General features: G+C 37.1%; 1 protein-coding gene across 2 annotated transcripts in view; it reads right to left on the bottom strand.

Annotated features, from left to right (window-relative positions):
- PKIA (cAMP-dependent protein kinase inhibitor alpha) overlaps nucleotides 1-14,466 on the bottom strand; it is a 94,847-nt gene that overhangs the window by 23,661 nt on the left and 56,720 nt on the right. Inside the window, exon 2 of one of the 2 annotated variants that reach the window (XM_082675179.1) lies at nucleotides 8,627-8,752. The exons of the other annotated variant lie outside the window; for it this stretch is intronic. The gene's annotated coding sequence lies outside the window, so the exon portion shown is untranslated. The remainder of the gene's footprint in view (nucleotides 1-8,626; nucleotides 8,753-14,466) is intronic. 2 annotated transcript variants of the gene reach the window in all.

Consider the following 14,466-nt stretch of genomic DNA (forward strand, 5'->3'; position numbering starts at 1 on the left):
CTGATCCCTTACTTCTTGAAACAATAATATGTTCTAGGGTCATCTTATATTTTCCCTGTAGTAGCTCTAGAATCAGTCATTTCTCCAAAAAGCTTTAGTTCCTTCAGTTGGAGAGCTGTATTTAGAAACCAAGATCCGGACACTAGGTGTATTCATTGCTCTTGGGAAGTAGTTGTCCCAGGTACTCTCAATAGGCAGAGCTAGGGGATTTATGTACATATATACATACACACATATGAAAACACATATTCATAACCATTTACACATATTCATAAACATATATTCATAAACATATGCATACATATTGTCTATGTTTATTTCTATAATGTCTCTATATTGAAAATCATGTGTTCACATTAACATCCTCCATTCCCTTTCAACACCCTTTCATTCTAGTTTTTGCCCTTTTCATATTTTAACTCCCTCCACAGATATTAAAATAACACTGATTACCATATCCTTAATAGCCTTACTTATTTGATCAATCTTCCTGTATTTAAGTAAATTCTTGTAGCTGCCACTTTCCCATCCCACACATTTTCTCCACCTGGCACGGGTTATGACTATCTGTACAGAGTGGTTGCCAAGGCCACTTCCTCATGTGGATGCCCTTCCACACGAATCAGACTTCAGCAGTCAACTCCAGGCTCCCTTATGCAGACATCCTCTCCCCCTTCTCAGACTCTCAGACCCAATGCCAAGTCATGTGGTTCCTTGAATGCCCACCTCCCCCATGCTGACAAAGGGTTATTTTACCTCACTTAATGGACCAATTTGTTCAAGAAGGGAAGGGATCACAACACTGTAAAGCAATTATACTCCAATAAAGATTTTTTTAAAAAAAAGAAGGGAAGGGACAAGGAAGGGGATGAAGAAAGGCAGGTGGACAGGGATGAACAGGTATCTTTTTTTTCTAAACAATATTTGAAGAGGTCCTTCATTTAGAAGTTACCAAGACATTATGAAGTATCAGCTGAAGAACTGAAACAACGACATATATTTACACATCTATATCCCTACATCTATGACACACAATGTACACCTAATTTTACAGCAACCAAAATATAATTTAACAAAACTTATGATGCTTAGCCATACACTTTAATACTCAGCAACTTAAAAAAATATGCAGTGCCATTTGGCTGTTAACTATCAGTCCATTTATATGAATGGATTTGTAAAACTCCTAGCCAAGAGTGTTTGGGATAGCGTCTCTACTGGTCCTTACTGGATCCTCTTCTTCTTTTGTCACTCTTTTCAGTCGTTTGTCGATTCTCGATTGTATCTCACTGGTGACTTGCATGACCATTGGTAATCATATCTGGGCAAATACCCCAGCTTGGTGTCTCTCAAAGGGCTGACTGAAAACCATTTGCAACAGAATCAACTGAGGTACTTGATAAAATTCAGGTCCACAGGTCCTGTTCTGATTTCCTGCTCAGAAGCTCTTTAGAGAGTAATAAATATTTGGAAAATACCTTAGCTAATTCTCACACATTAACACTGAAACCCTGGTGTAGTTTGCATGTCTACAATGCCTCAAAGTTCACGGTTTAAAACACATAGGTCTCACCAACTGCAGTTCTTTTATTTTAGCTTCGTCAATTCACATTTGTTATTTAACCAACTTGGAAATTGCTAGATGTGTGAATAGCCGCCAAAGTAAAATGTATCTATCTTTTGCAAAAATGTCTTCTACCAAATGTCTCTACAAAATGAAATGTAAATACCTTCTAAGATCTTGCTCGGAGGAATCTTACAGATTTTTTAAATATTCCAGGTTTTAGGGAATAGCAAGTGCAAAGGCCCTGATGTTGGGAAAGCCACTGCAGAAAGAAAATCTGGATGTGTGTGTGAGAGAATAGTAGTAGTAAATGAGTTTGGAGAGTAGGGCAGAAGAAATATTGAATAAAGCATGTAGGACAGGTAAAAAGTTTAATTTTTATTCTAAAGTGATGGGAACGGGTTTTGCGAAATAATGTGATATGATTTATGGGTTTTTTTAGATTATTCTGGCTATTGTACTGTTTATAGACTATAAGGATTGGGGCAAGAGGGGAAGAAGCAAGGAGGTTGTGGAAGAGGCTGCCTATTGCATTAGATGAGGCAAGCAATGATGGCTTGGAGTAAGTAAAGATGGCAAGAGTAAGGTGAGAGGTAGGTGGATTCAGAATGTATTTTCAAGTTAGAGCTGGCAAGAATTTCTGATGGACTGGACATAGGAATTGTGGGAAAGAGAGAGTTTAAGGATGAATCTAACATTTTTGGCCTGAGCAACTGGATGAGTTATGGAGCCAGGAAAAACTGGAGTGCAATGGATGGATCAAAGCAAAATATTTAGTTTTATTTGCTAAGTTTGAAATGTCTATTATGCATAGATTGGAGATATTTAGTGGGAAATTGGAATTAGGAGTCTGGAGGTTAGATGAGTAGTTAGGGCTAGAAGTATGAATTGGGGAGTCATAAGTCATCTTCCCATTAAAGTAACGGGACTAGATTAAAACTCATGAGTAGTTAAGGTAGATGGAGAGTGAAGGGGGCCAGGAATGAGCCTTAGGGCATTCTAACAGACGTTGAGGGATGGGAGGCATCACCAAGGGAAACTGCCAAGGAATGGTGAGTGAGGAGGGGAGAAATCTAGGAGAGGATGGTGTCCTGGTAGCCAGTGAAACAAAATATTCATTCTGGAAATTATGAAGTTCATTTTCCAAAGTTTCTTGAATTGATGAGAATTTGAAACTTGGTATTTTAAAAAGAGCTTTAGCAAACAGAAAAGAGAATAATTTTCTATAATGAGTGATTGATTGCAGTAGCATGGGGAATGGAAAAGTTGTGAAAAGGGAATCAAGAATTTATGTAAAAGACAATTTTAAACAAAAGTATTCATTTAAAAAACAAGTACAAAATATTTAGACATTATATTTTGCCTTTGTGTCAACAGCAGTACAGCATGCTGTAAGTGAAAGATGAAGGATTACAGTTTAATATCAAATCAGGGAAAAAGGTGAAATACTTGAATTGTTTGTAGATTTTTAATAGATTTCAAACCTTTATTGGTTTTGAATAATGTCATATTTCAAACATAATTTTCTAAATAATCATAACAATTTTAGTATCAGAATAAACCTTATATAACCTTATATAAACCTTATTTAAATGCACATATACTTCATTTTTATGGGTAAAATTAGGACTCCGGTCTTCTGATTACCAGTACTATTTCTTATTGCAACACAGTGTTTAAATGTATAGATGATTGAAAAAAAGAGCATACCAGTGATCTCTTAAATGTTTTACAAAATATTAAGTAATTAAAATTAGGGGAAATAAAGCTCATGAGGATTAAGTTACAGGAAGAGTTTATAAGAGGGCAAAGAAGTAGGAGATGTATTTCCACACGGATAAATATGAGATTTTAGGAGAAAATGACCAAAATTGCATTTATAAGGTCATGATACTAGCTAAATGAAATAAAGACAACCATCATGTGAATAACATATAATTTTGAAGGTGAATTTTGAATATGGAGACTGATACAGATTAACATCTGATTATAATAAAAATCAGATAGGCAGGGTAACAAGGTCTTCTTCATCGAATCACAGCTTATCAGGAATAAGGGAACCTCTTGATACTTTGGTATGTGCCATTTTAGGACAATAAACTTGCTACAAAGTGAACACTTGACGCAAGAAATAGTTTAGAAACATAAATGTGATTCAAGAAATTCATGGATGGTGAAAGCTATGTTGGATTATTTCAAAAAGTTAGGGATGACTAGGTTAAGTAAATTCTCTTTTTAATAACAGAATAACTGTCACATGAAAGATCTCACTATGCCATTGACAAAGATAAAATCCCGGGATGCCATGGCTTCACAGTCTAATAGTCTAGAGCTACAATGTCCAGTATACTGTCCATTAGTCACAAGTGGCTATTAAATACTTGAAATGTGGGCAAGTTTGACTTAGGAACTGAAATTTTAATTTTATTGAATTTTATTGAATTTACATTTAAAAATTTAAAAACACATGTGACTAATGGCTATAGTTTTTGAAAGCACTAAGAACATTTCCATTATCATGGAAAGTTCTATTGACCAGAGCTGACCCATAACATTTTTATTGAATTTTACATTTATTCCTCTTTGCTAAGAAAATCCTCTCTCTTACTAAAAAATAATATCAGCAAGATGGCTAGATATAAGCTCAAGATGCAAAAATCTATTGGATTTCTATAATCCAGGAACAAAGAGAGAGTTTAAAAATTATTTAAAATGGAAAAAAAAAACTACCTAGGAATAAATCTAAATAAAAATGTGCAAGACATTTATGGAGAAAATAAAACCTTATTGAAAGATATTAAAGAAGTCTTAAATAAATGGAGAGATACATCTTGTTTATGGATAGAAAAGACTCATCATAATGATGTAAATTTTCCCCAACTTAATTTATATAGTCAATACAATTACAATAAAAATACTTAATAGAGATTTTACAGGATTGCCAATTCTGAAATTTATGTGAATGGTCAAGAACAGCTCAGACACACCTAAAAAATCCATTCATTCCAAAATGGTCCTGGAAAACTTAATTATTCATAAGAAAACAAAGAAATTGGATAATACAGACAAGTCGATTGTTAGTGCATTAATGGCTTGAATATAAAACAAAGATACACTAGAACTTTCAGAAGAAAATATACTATATCTGGGTAGCATTAAACTAGGGAAGGACATTTTAAGTAGAACAAAAAGACACTAAGCGAAAAGATAAATTTGATTTCATTAAAACTGAGAGCTGCTATTTATCACAAGACAACATTAAAAAAGTGAGAAGGCATGAAATAACTTATTTGTGTCATATATAGCTGACCAAGGATTATTTGCTTGTATTTAAAGAACAATAGAAATAAGTAAGAAAAAGATAAACAGTAGAAAAATGGACAAAAGATATTCTCTGGACTTTCACAGAATAGGAAACATAGGCAACTATTAAACAAATAAATGAAAGGATTCTCAACCTATCGGTAATTAGGGAAATACAAATTAAAATTGTTATGGACTGAATTGTGTTCCCTAAAATTCGTAGGTTGATGCCCCATCTCCCAATGTGGCTGTTTGGAGACAGGGACTTTGAAAACATAATTATGGTTAAATGAGGTCATAATGGTGGGGCCCTAACTGATATGACTGGTGTCCTTGTAAGAAGAGGAAGAGATACGAGGGATGTATACACACAGAGAAAAGGTCATGTGAGGACATAGCAAGAAAGCAGTGGTCATCTGCAAGTCAAGGAAAGAGGCCTCAGGAGGACCCCAAACTGCCAACATCTTGATCCTGGACTTCCAGGCTCCAGAACTGTGAGAAGATAAATCTCTTGTTTTTTAAGCTACTGAATCTGACGTATTTTGCTAGGACAACCTGAGCAGACTAATAACAAGGAACAAAAGACTAGACTGGCCATTCTAACTGGTGAAGCTATAGAGCAAAAGGACTGAAAATTGATTCCATAACTTTGGAAAACATTTTGACATTATTTTTTAAAGTTGACTATTTGAATTCCCTACAACTCAGCAATTCTACTCTCAGTATGTCTACTCTTTTACTTATGTTAAATCTTGCACATGTGTACCAGGAAACATTAAAATAAATGTTCATGGAAGTACTGTCCGTAATAGGCCCAAAACAACCCAAATATCATTAATAGAATAATAAACACATTTTCTTGTATTTATACCATAAAATATTGTACAGTAGTACAAATGAATGAACACTAGTTAAAGCAGAGTGGATGAACCTTAGAAACATAATGTTGAGTAAAAAAAGCAAGCACAGAAGACTAAAGTATGATATCAATTTTATAAATCTCAATAATAAGCAAAATCAGATAAAAATTATGTGGATGTTGAACATAAAGCCAAGATCAGAGTGATTTCTTTGGTGAAAGCAGGAGGGTGGGATCAGGGTAGAGAACAGAGAGAAGACTCAGCAGTTTTGATTCTAGTTCTTAGTTTTGGTGGTGTGTTTGCAGTTTTTATTATTTCTCATAACTTACATACAATTAAATATATTCTTTTGTATATTATCTAATAATATTTTAAAAATCCATTATATACCAAAGATAACCCCTAGACATTAATTATAGAGAGTCCACTTTGAAACAACATACATAGTTACTCATAAATCTGTAGTTGAAAGCTTTTAGCTATGAAATTCTTCCCCTTTCATATGAGGACTTTATGTTCCATAATGAAGGAAAGTTGTTCCTACTTTGGGACAATTTGCCTTCTTTATTTAAGTGATACTAGTCCTTTGGCTGCCTAGAAATTTTAAAAACAACTGATAACTACGATCTACTGCCTGCAAGAGAATAAAGGAAAAGGAGCATAGGAGGCAATCTCATACATTATTGATAAACACATATAAAGACAATATTGGTACAAAGCTATTTCTCCATATAGCAACTCTGAATTTTAATAATAAATACATATATATATATATATATATCAAACATTAATAAAAGAATAAAATTATCCAATATGAGTACATTTGCTCTTGTTTTGCAATTAGTTGCAGGATTCTATTTTAGATTATTACTTCATATCTGCGAGAGTTGGGTGTATGTTTGTGTGTTTGGTTTTGTGGAAGCTGCATTGTGCTAAATTTTACATTTCTTTCTTGAATTAAATGGCTTTTGTTATCCCTTGGGAATACTGAAGATAGCAACAGCAGATTACTACCTACCAGTGGAAAAATATAAATAGCAATTTTAGCTGCTAGTGATTCTGAAATTGCCCTTAACTTTGTCCTTATAAAAATGCTCTAAGAATTACGTTTTGCAAATCCACAGATTTACTATCCATATTCAAGTCATTTATGTGGACAAAGTATGTAGCCAGCCTTATCGGTAACACAGGATGTTATAGCCATCAAGCCATCAGCCACTGAAGCCACACCCAAAGCTGCACCCTGAGGGGATTCAGGATGGAGAAAACAGGATACTGGCCCTAGATAATTAAAGTGCATATCAAGGGAATGATTTCCATGAGACCAGATTCTTGCATCTCACCATATATACAAAAGTGCTAAATTTATTAACTTAAGATGTCTAGTTTCTTTAATTAACAGTAATCTTTTGATGTTCCAACTACCTGTTTTTTTTTTTTTGCAAGAAATCCTAAATATCCTGTGCCCTCCCTTACCTCTTCAGAACAGTCCCTCAGAGCTATCTGAGAGGCTGTCTCCTGACTTAAGTCCTCTGTATGTCCTCCAAATAAAACATAATTCTCAACTTTTAGGTTGTGCATTTTTTTTCAGTCAACATTTAATTGTATGGCTCATGTAGGTACTATGCCTAAATGTAATGGGATGAGCTGTAAATTATTAAAACTAGATAAATTCTGTCAGCTCTACCACTAGCTGAGATCCAGGCTTTCACCTCTGGATACTTCTGTCATAGACCTTGGCAGATATGGGGTCTGTGTTGGTCTTAAAATTATTCTTAGAATTGTGGGGACTCATTCATTCTTTCAACAAATTTTATTGCTTATATTCTATGTGTCAGTTACAGTGCTGGGTCTTGAAATACAGAAGTCAACACACGAAAATACAAGGATAAAACACATTTTCTACCATATTAATTTTTTTCATTCATTAATTCATCCCTAAGTCATTCAACACGCATCTTCTTATTGAATACTGATGAGGGGTCAAATGCTATGATAAACACTGAGTATATAACTGCAAATGAGATGGATAGGCCCTGATTTTGATGTCACTACTATCTTTTGTCCTGCCATATAATGGGACAGCTTCATTATTCCCTTTACCCTAAGTTTTTTTTTTTTTTCCGGTATGCGGGCCTCTCACTGTTGTGGCCTCTCCCATTGCTGAACACAGGCTCCGGACGCGCAGGCTCAGCGGCCATGGCTCACAGGACTAGCTGCTCCGCGGCAGGTGGGATCTTCCTGGACCGGGGCATGAACACGTTTCCCCTGCATCGGCAAGCGGACTCTCAACCACTGTGCCACCAGGGAAGCCCTACCCTAAGTTTTTATCACAAATTACTAATGAAAATAAAACTGTTAGTGGAGTTTCAACGTGCATAGGTAAATGAGAACACAGAACTCCCCTTTCGCATGCCCCATTCTCCTCCTTCTAACTCCCTATGTGAACTCACTTTGTGCCAAGACCAAGATGTGCCCCAATAAGAACCAAGCTGATTTCCTCACACTGACTGAGGCTATTGCTCACTTAGAAGACTTGATGCTTAATTTTGATGAGCAACTAGAAGACCATGGAGACAACCTATAAAAATGATTTGTCTTGGGAGAAAATACTAAAAACGGTTAATGTGTTGTTCACATGTCTAACCTCCTGGGATTAAACCACAGGCACCAAGATCACCAAGTGTACTTGGCAACAATGAGCTAAAAAAAAAAAAAAAGCATTGTAATCATTTTCCCCCAAGGCACTCTGATAAACACCACAACCTCTAAGGGAATTGAGAACAGCTTCCTTGTGCGGTAGGTTATATATGCATCTTTTTCCAAGCAGTTAAATCATATCCAGCTATCAGCACACCTTACTTAAGGTGATGTAATGTATGAGATTAAATGTTCCTACCTGATTGGAAACCTTCTTGTCCTCAATTCATTGGCTATACTGGATTTTTTTCTTGGGTCAGACCTTCAGACTTCTACCAGAAATTGTTCCTTTGGGGAAACCAGGCCTTCCCAGAAACTCAGGAAACTGAAATGGAGACAGCAAGAGAGAGGGAAATTATTTGGACATATAGACCTCAATTGTTTGGTTTTAAGTAAACGTCCAAGCAAACATCTTCTAAATGGTATAATAACTTTAGGGAAGTTCACAGTTTATAAGTTTGTGTACTCATAAACTGAACATATTATGATAAGAGTACAGGTTGCATTTTGTGTCTTCAACTCAAGCAAAGACTTCAAAAAAGGCCCAGTAATCCTTTGTTCATTAAGACACAAAGAGAGGGCAAAAAGGGCAAGTTTCTAAGTCTTTTTCTTTAAAATTTACTTCCTTTCTTCAGTCTTCATCAAAATCTTCAGGAAATTAACTTTACTAAAGTTAATTATTCATAAAATAAACATAGGAACCTGTAGAAGACTATTTCACAGAGACCTGTAATGTACAATATCCATTGCATACATGCACCATGAGCTTGTCTTTTCTAGCACTGGCATACACAAAACTCTGTGTGTGTGTGTGTGTGTGTGTGTGTGTGTGTGTGCGCGCACATGTGTGTCTTTTTTTGTGATGAGCCATAGGGAGAAAATAAACCTATTGGCTGCAATTCAGTGATATAGAAAGATTTAAGGGTACAAGAAAAGGCTACATCAAGTGAAGCAATAAAGTCATGAGGTTGTGGTTCCATAATAATAACAATAGCAGTCTTCTGTAACCAAGGGAGCAGGCTCCTCAAATTATAGTCACACCTGTTAGACCATCTGCCCATAAATTTCACACTATCATGAATGGAAAACAAATGGCACTGTCTCTCCTTCCCTTTATCCATTGGCCATTCTCACATAAACTCTTTTTCTCTTCAAGGTCATGCTCTTTCCTATCTGTTTAAAAATATTAGGATTTAGGAGGAGTGATACGTAATGTGCCGTGCCTTGGTACTTGTACCAGTGACAGCTCTGTAAGGAGCATTGGATTATTAGGAGGCTATCAATTGAATTCCCCTAGAAGCAGAACTGAGGCAATAATTTGAATGCAAACTGTTCATCTGGGAGGTGCTTCCAGAAAACTCAGAAGTGGAGTAGGAATTGAGAATGGAGGCATGGAAGGAAGCCAACAGAGGTGCATTACTAAATAAATTACTCCTGCAGGGAACTGCTGCCAGTACTTCAGGGGAGTTCTGTGAAACTCTATAGAACATGTCTCAGAGTTATCCCAAGAATCGGTGAGAAACTTGAAGTACTTATCTTCCAGTCCCCTCCATCCTTGGTTGAAAGCTACACCCAGATACATTAACTCCTGTACACTTCTGGCCTGCCCTAAAGTGGATAATTGCAGGTGGTAGCATGATTCTATCAGCATATACTGGAATGATGAGTGCTGGGGAGATATGAGGGGAGCATTGAAACCATCTAATACAGTCGGGGCAGGAGATATTAATTATTGGCTTGCAAGTCCAAATGGATAACCTTAAATTCCTGGGTTAATGGTTTTACTTTGAGGTATTTAAGCATGATGTATGAGTAAAAATTTCCTCTATTAAATCAAGTTTAAGATCCTAAGTCCCTAATCTTCTGGAAAACCGTGGGTATCTTTTAACAGATTTTTGAAAAGTAACATGATTAAGATTTCAAATTAACCATTCATTCATTCACTCATTCAACAAACATTTATTGAACACCTAAAGTATGCCATGGGTTAAACTAGGCACCAGTGTTACTGTTACTAAAATCATTATCGTGCCACCTAGAATTCAATGTATTGTGACAATGAAATAAGAAAATCCATAGTTACCGTAAAAATTATTACAGAGTGCTATAGGAAGACACGGTAAGACCTTAATTCATGCTGTGGACAGCAGTATATGGGGGATATCAGTAGGGTTTCCTGTAGAAGGCAATTGAAATGGATATGTAACATGATGGAGGGGTGAATTTTTGAGGAAAAGAGAAGATACATTCATGGTTGCCGGAAAATGAATGGTTAAGGATCAGTCCAGAAAGGAGTTCCATTCATAATCAGTATAAGAAATGCTCACTAAGGCTTCCCTGGTGGCGCAGTGGTTGAGAGCCCACCTGCCGATGCAGGGGACACGGGTTCCTGCCCCGGTCCGGGAAGATCCCACATGCCGCGGAGCGGCTGGGCCCGTGAGCCATGGCCGCTGAGCCTGCGCGTCCGGAGCCTGTGCTCCGCAACGGGAGAGGACACAACAGTGAGAGGCCCGCGTACCGCAAAAAAAAAAAAAAAAAAAAAAAAAAAAAAAAGCTCACTGGAGTGTAAGTAAAGAAGACAATGGAGAGGGTGGTAGAAGCCATATCATGAATGGTCCATGTATGTATAGTAAGTGCTATGGTCTAGTCTTTGTGTTCCCCTCCAAATTCATACGTTGAAATCTTAATTTCCGTAGCTGATGGTATTAGTAGGTGGGGCCTTTGGGAAGTGATTATGGTATTAGTGCTCTTATAAAAGAGACCCCACAGAGCTCCCTAACCTCTTCTGCCATGTGAGGATACAATGAGAAGTCTGTGACTCAGAAGAGGGCCCTCATCTGACCATACTGGCACCCTATTCTTGAACTTGCAGCCTCTGGAACCGTGAGAAAAAAAACAAAAATTCCTGTTGTTTATGAGCCACCCAACCTGCAGGATAATCTTACAGCAGCCCAAAAGGACAAAGAGAGTTTGGATGTGAGATTTTACTCCAAGAAAGATGGGAATCCATTGAAGGATTTTAACTGGTAACTTAGAAGAGAGAAAAGTTTCATAACACATCAGGTATTTTTATAAGAAAAAATTGTTTCATCCTCAGAAAGATCATCCTGGAAATACTGTGACTAGATTTCTGGAGAAGCGTGATGGCAGTCCTGGATATAGAAAGATGAGTTAGTAGTCCATTAATATAAGTCAAACATGAAAGTGGATATAAAAAGTGTGAATTTGTGGCTGAGAGTTCTTTTCTTTAAGTACTTGAAAAATGTTATGTCAATGTTTCTGACTCCATAGTTTTAGACAAGAAATATGCTGTCATTGGAATTGGTGTTTCTCAATAAGTGATGCATTGTTTCTGCCTGTCCACTTTCGAGATTTTTTTTTTGTCTCTACTTTTCAGAAGTTTAATTATGACATGTCTTGGCAAGGATTATCTTTCTGTTTTTCCTCTTTGGGTTTGTTCAGAATCTTGAATTTGTGTTTATGTCTTCTAAAAAATTGGGAACTTTTTAGTCATTATTTCTTTGAATACTTTGTCAGTCCTACGTGCTCTCTTTTTTCATTCTGGAACTTTGATGATATGAATGTTAGTGCTTTTGCTACTGTTTACAGGTTCTTGAGATCCTGTTCTTTCTCCCATCTCTACCCCTCAGTCTATTTTTCTCTGTACATTTGGTACATTGTACTGATCTCTTCTAAGTTCATGATTCTATGCTTTGTAATCTCCACTCTACTCTTGAGCAAAGTTTTTTGATTGTTGTATTTTTCAGTTCTACTGTTCTCATTTGTTTTTATTCTTATAACTTCTAGTTCTTTGTTTACATTTTCTATTTTTTCCCATTTCTGTCAAGGAACACATAATTGCTAATTGAAGCATTTATGTGACAGCCTATTTAAAATCCTTGTCTGATAATTTCAATAGATGTTTTATCTCAGTGTTGGTGTATGTTTATTGTCTTTTCTCATTTATTTTGTGATTTCCTGGTTCTTTGTGTCATGAGTATTTTTCAATTGTATTCTAAACATTGTGAGTTATTATATGACTCTGTATCCCATTTAATTGTATTATTACTTTTTAGAAGGAAGTCATCCTATTTGAGGTGTAGTATGAGGACTGGGGGGTTACGTACAGATTTCCATTGGGTCCTACTGACAATACCCCAGCAAAAGTGGGCACTTACATTGTCTCACTGCAGACAGATCAAGTAGAAGTTCAGCTATCCTATTAGCCCTTCTGACACCTACCCCCAAAAGTGGGAACATTAATATCATTGTGTTGCCTTTTAGTAGGAGTGGAAGTTCATCTCCCCAGTAGATTTTTTGACACCAGGGGAGGGGAGAAGTGAAGTGTTTGCTGTCCTTCCTCCCACTTCATTCCTTCTTGTTGATGCCGGGTGTGGGTAGAGGGTCAGCTACCTGCTGGCCCCACTGACACCAGGGGAAGAGGAAGAGAACTGCCAACTAGCCCTGCTTGTGCCATCTCATTCTGTCTTACTGCCTCAGGACGGTTATGGGGATTCAGCATCCCATTGGGTCTCACTGACACCATGTGTTGGGGGTTAGTGGGGTGCCTACTCCCTCCAACCTGTAACATCCTATTCTTACTGATGTCAGGGAGAGACGGAGGCTAAGTCCCACCATTGGACCCCATGACTGTGTGAGGGCAGCCCAGTGTTAACTAGCCTGTCAGGCACCACCTTTGAAAGTCTCTTTGCTAATGCAAAGGGGTGGAGGCTCAGCTCACCACTGGACCACAATGAAACAGCCCTGGTGGGGAATCAGAGCGCTGCCTCTTCTGGAGGGCAGGAGTGGGGTAGTGTGGAAGATCAAATCCTAGCTTGGCCCAACTGAAACCACAGGACATAGGGGATGGGTGCAATATTCCAACTGGCACTTGGCTCGAGTAGAGTGTATATTATTGCCCAAATGGTTTTCTGTCTTTAGCATCCCCTTTCCTCATACTTTGGCTAGGGGGAACGGGGGTTTTTTTGAAGCTTTTTTGTCTGTTGTTCTGTTGGTGGTTATTGATTGGGGGTTCCTGTAATACCTTCTCCAGGATGTATGGGAAGCAACAGGAAACACAGGGGACTCATCACCATGTTATTCCTCAAGTCCCAAAGTCCCTAGTTAAGTCTGCCTTCTCATTTCCACCTTTCAGTGTCTTCCTATGTTTGTTTGTTGTTATGTTCAGGGTTTTAGTTTTAAGTGGGGGAACCTGGGAGAAATGGGCTACTTCATCTTCTTGGAAGCAGAAGTCTGGAGGCCTATTGATGTTACAAAGTACTGCTGACTGTAAATTAAAATTTGATGATATACACCTTGCCCTTTAAGAATTATTCTGCTAGATGATGTGGCTTCCCAAAGTTGCTACAATTTGATTTTCACACTTCTAAAAGTCAAGTGTTTTGCTGGAGTTGAAATTTAAAGATAAGCAAGAGATGAGGCTAAGATGATCTATGTGGTAACAGATTAAAGTTGGAAACATCAACATACATTCATGTTTAGCTTAATATTGCTTCATATTACCTTAATACACATGTTATGTAGAGAGATACTTATAGATGTGTGCATATACATGGGTAATGTACACACATATTATCTCTTTGCCCTGTCAGCTGAGAAGATCTAGAAGCAATGACATCCGGGCAGCAATTAGCAGACCCCACACCCAGATCCTGCTGTCTAATACTGTTCTCCACTGAAAAGACCTAGTTATCCTTGAAGAAATAGCTGATTCTAGGACTGGGGCAGTAAATATACAAGATTTATATACAAGACCATCTTATAGTGTCAGAAAGTTAGGAAGTTCCAAAAAAATATATAGGATGGGGATACCTCAGAGTGGCACATGAGCCACTGAACTGAAAAGAGTTCACAAGGGTCAGGACTAGAGCAATTTGAGGAACAAAGCAACTAACGTAGAATTAGATTATAACCCAAAGTATAAAATAAAAATCCATGAGTTCTTCTGATATAAATAAATAATTGGATACATAAGTAAATGCAGGAGAATAGATAGATCTCCAGTGCAAAAGAATTCCA

Source organism: Grampus griseus (assembly GCF_964374135.1).
Source record: "Grampus griseus genome assembly, chromosome: 17".
Classification (NCBI taxonomy): domain Eukaryota; kingdom Metazoa; phylum Chordata; class Mammalia; order Artiodactyla; family Delphinidae; genus Grampus; species Grampus griseus.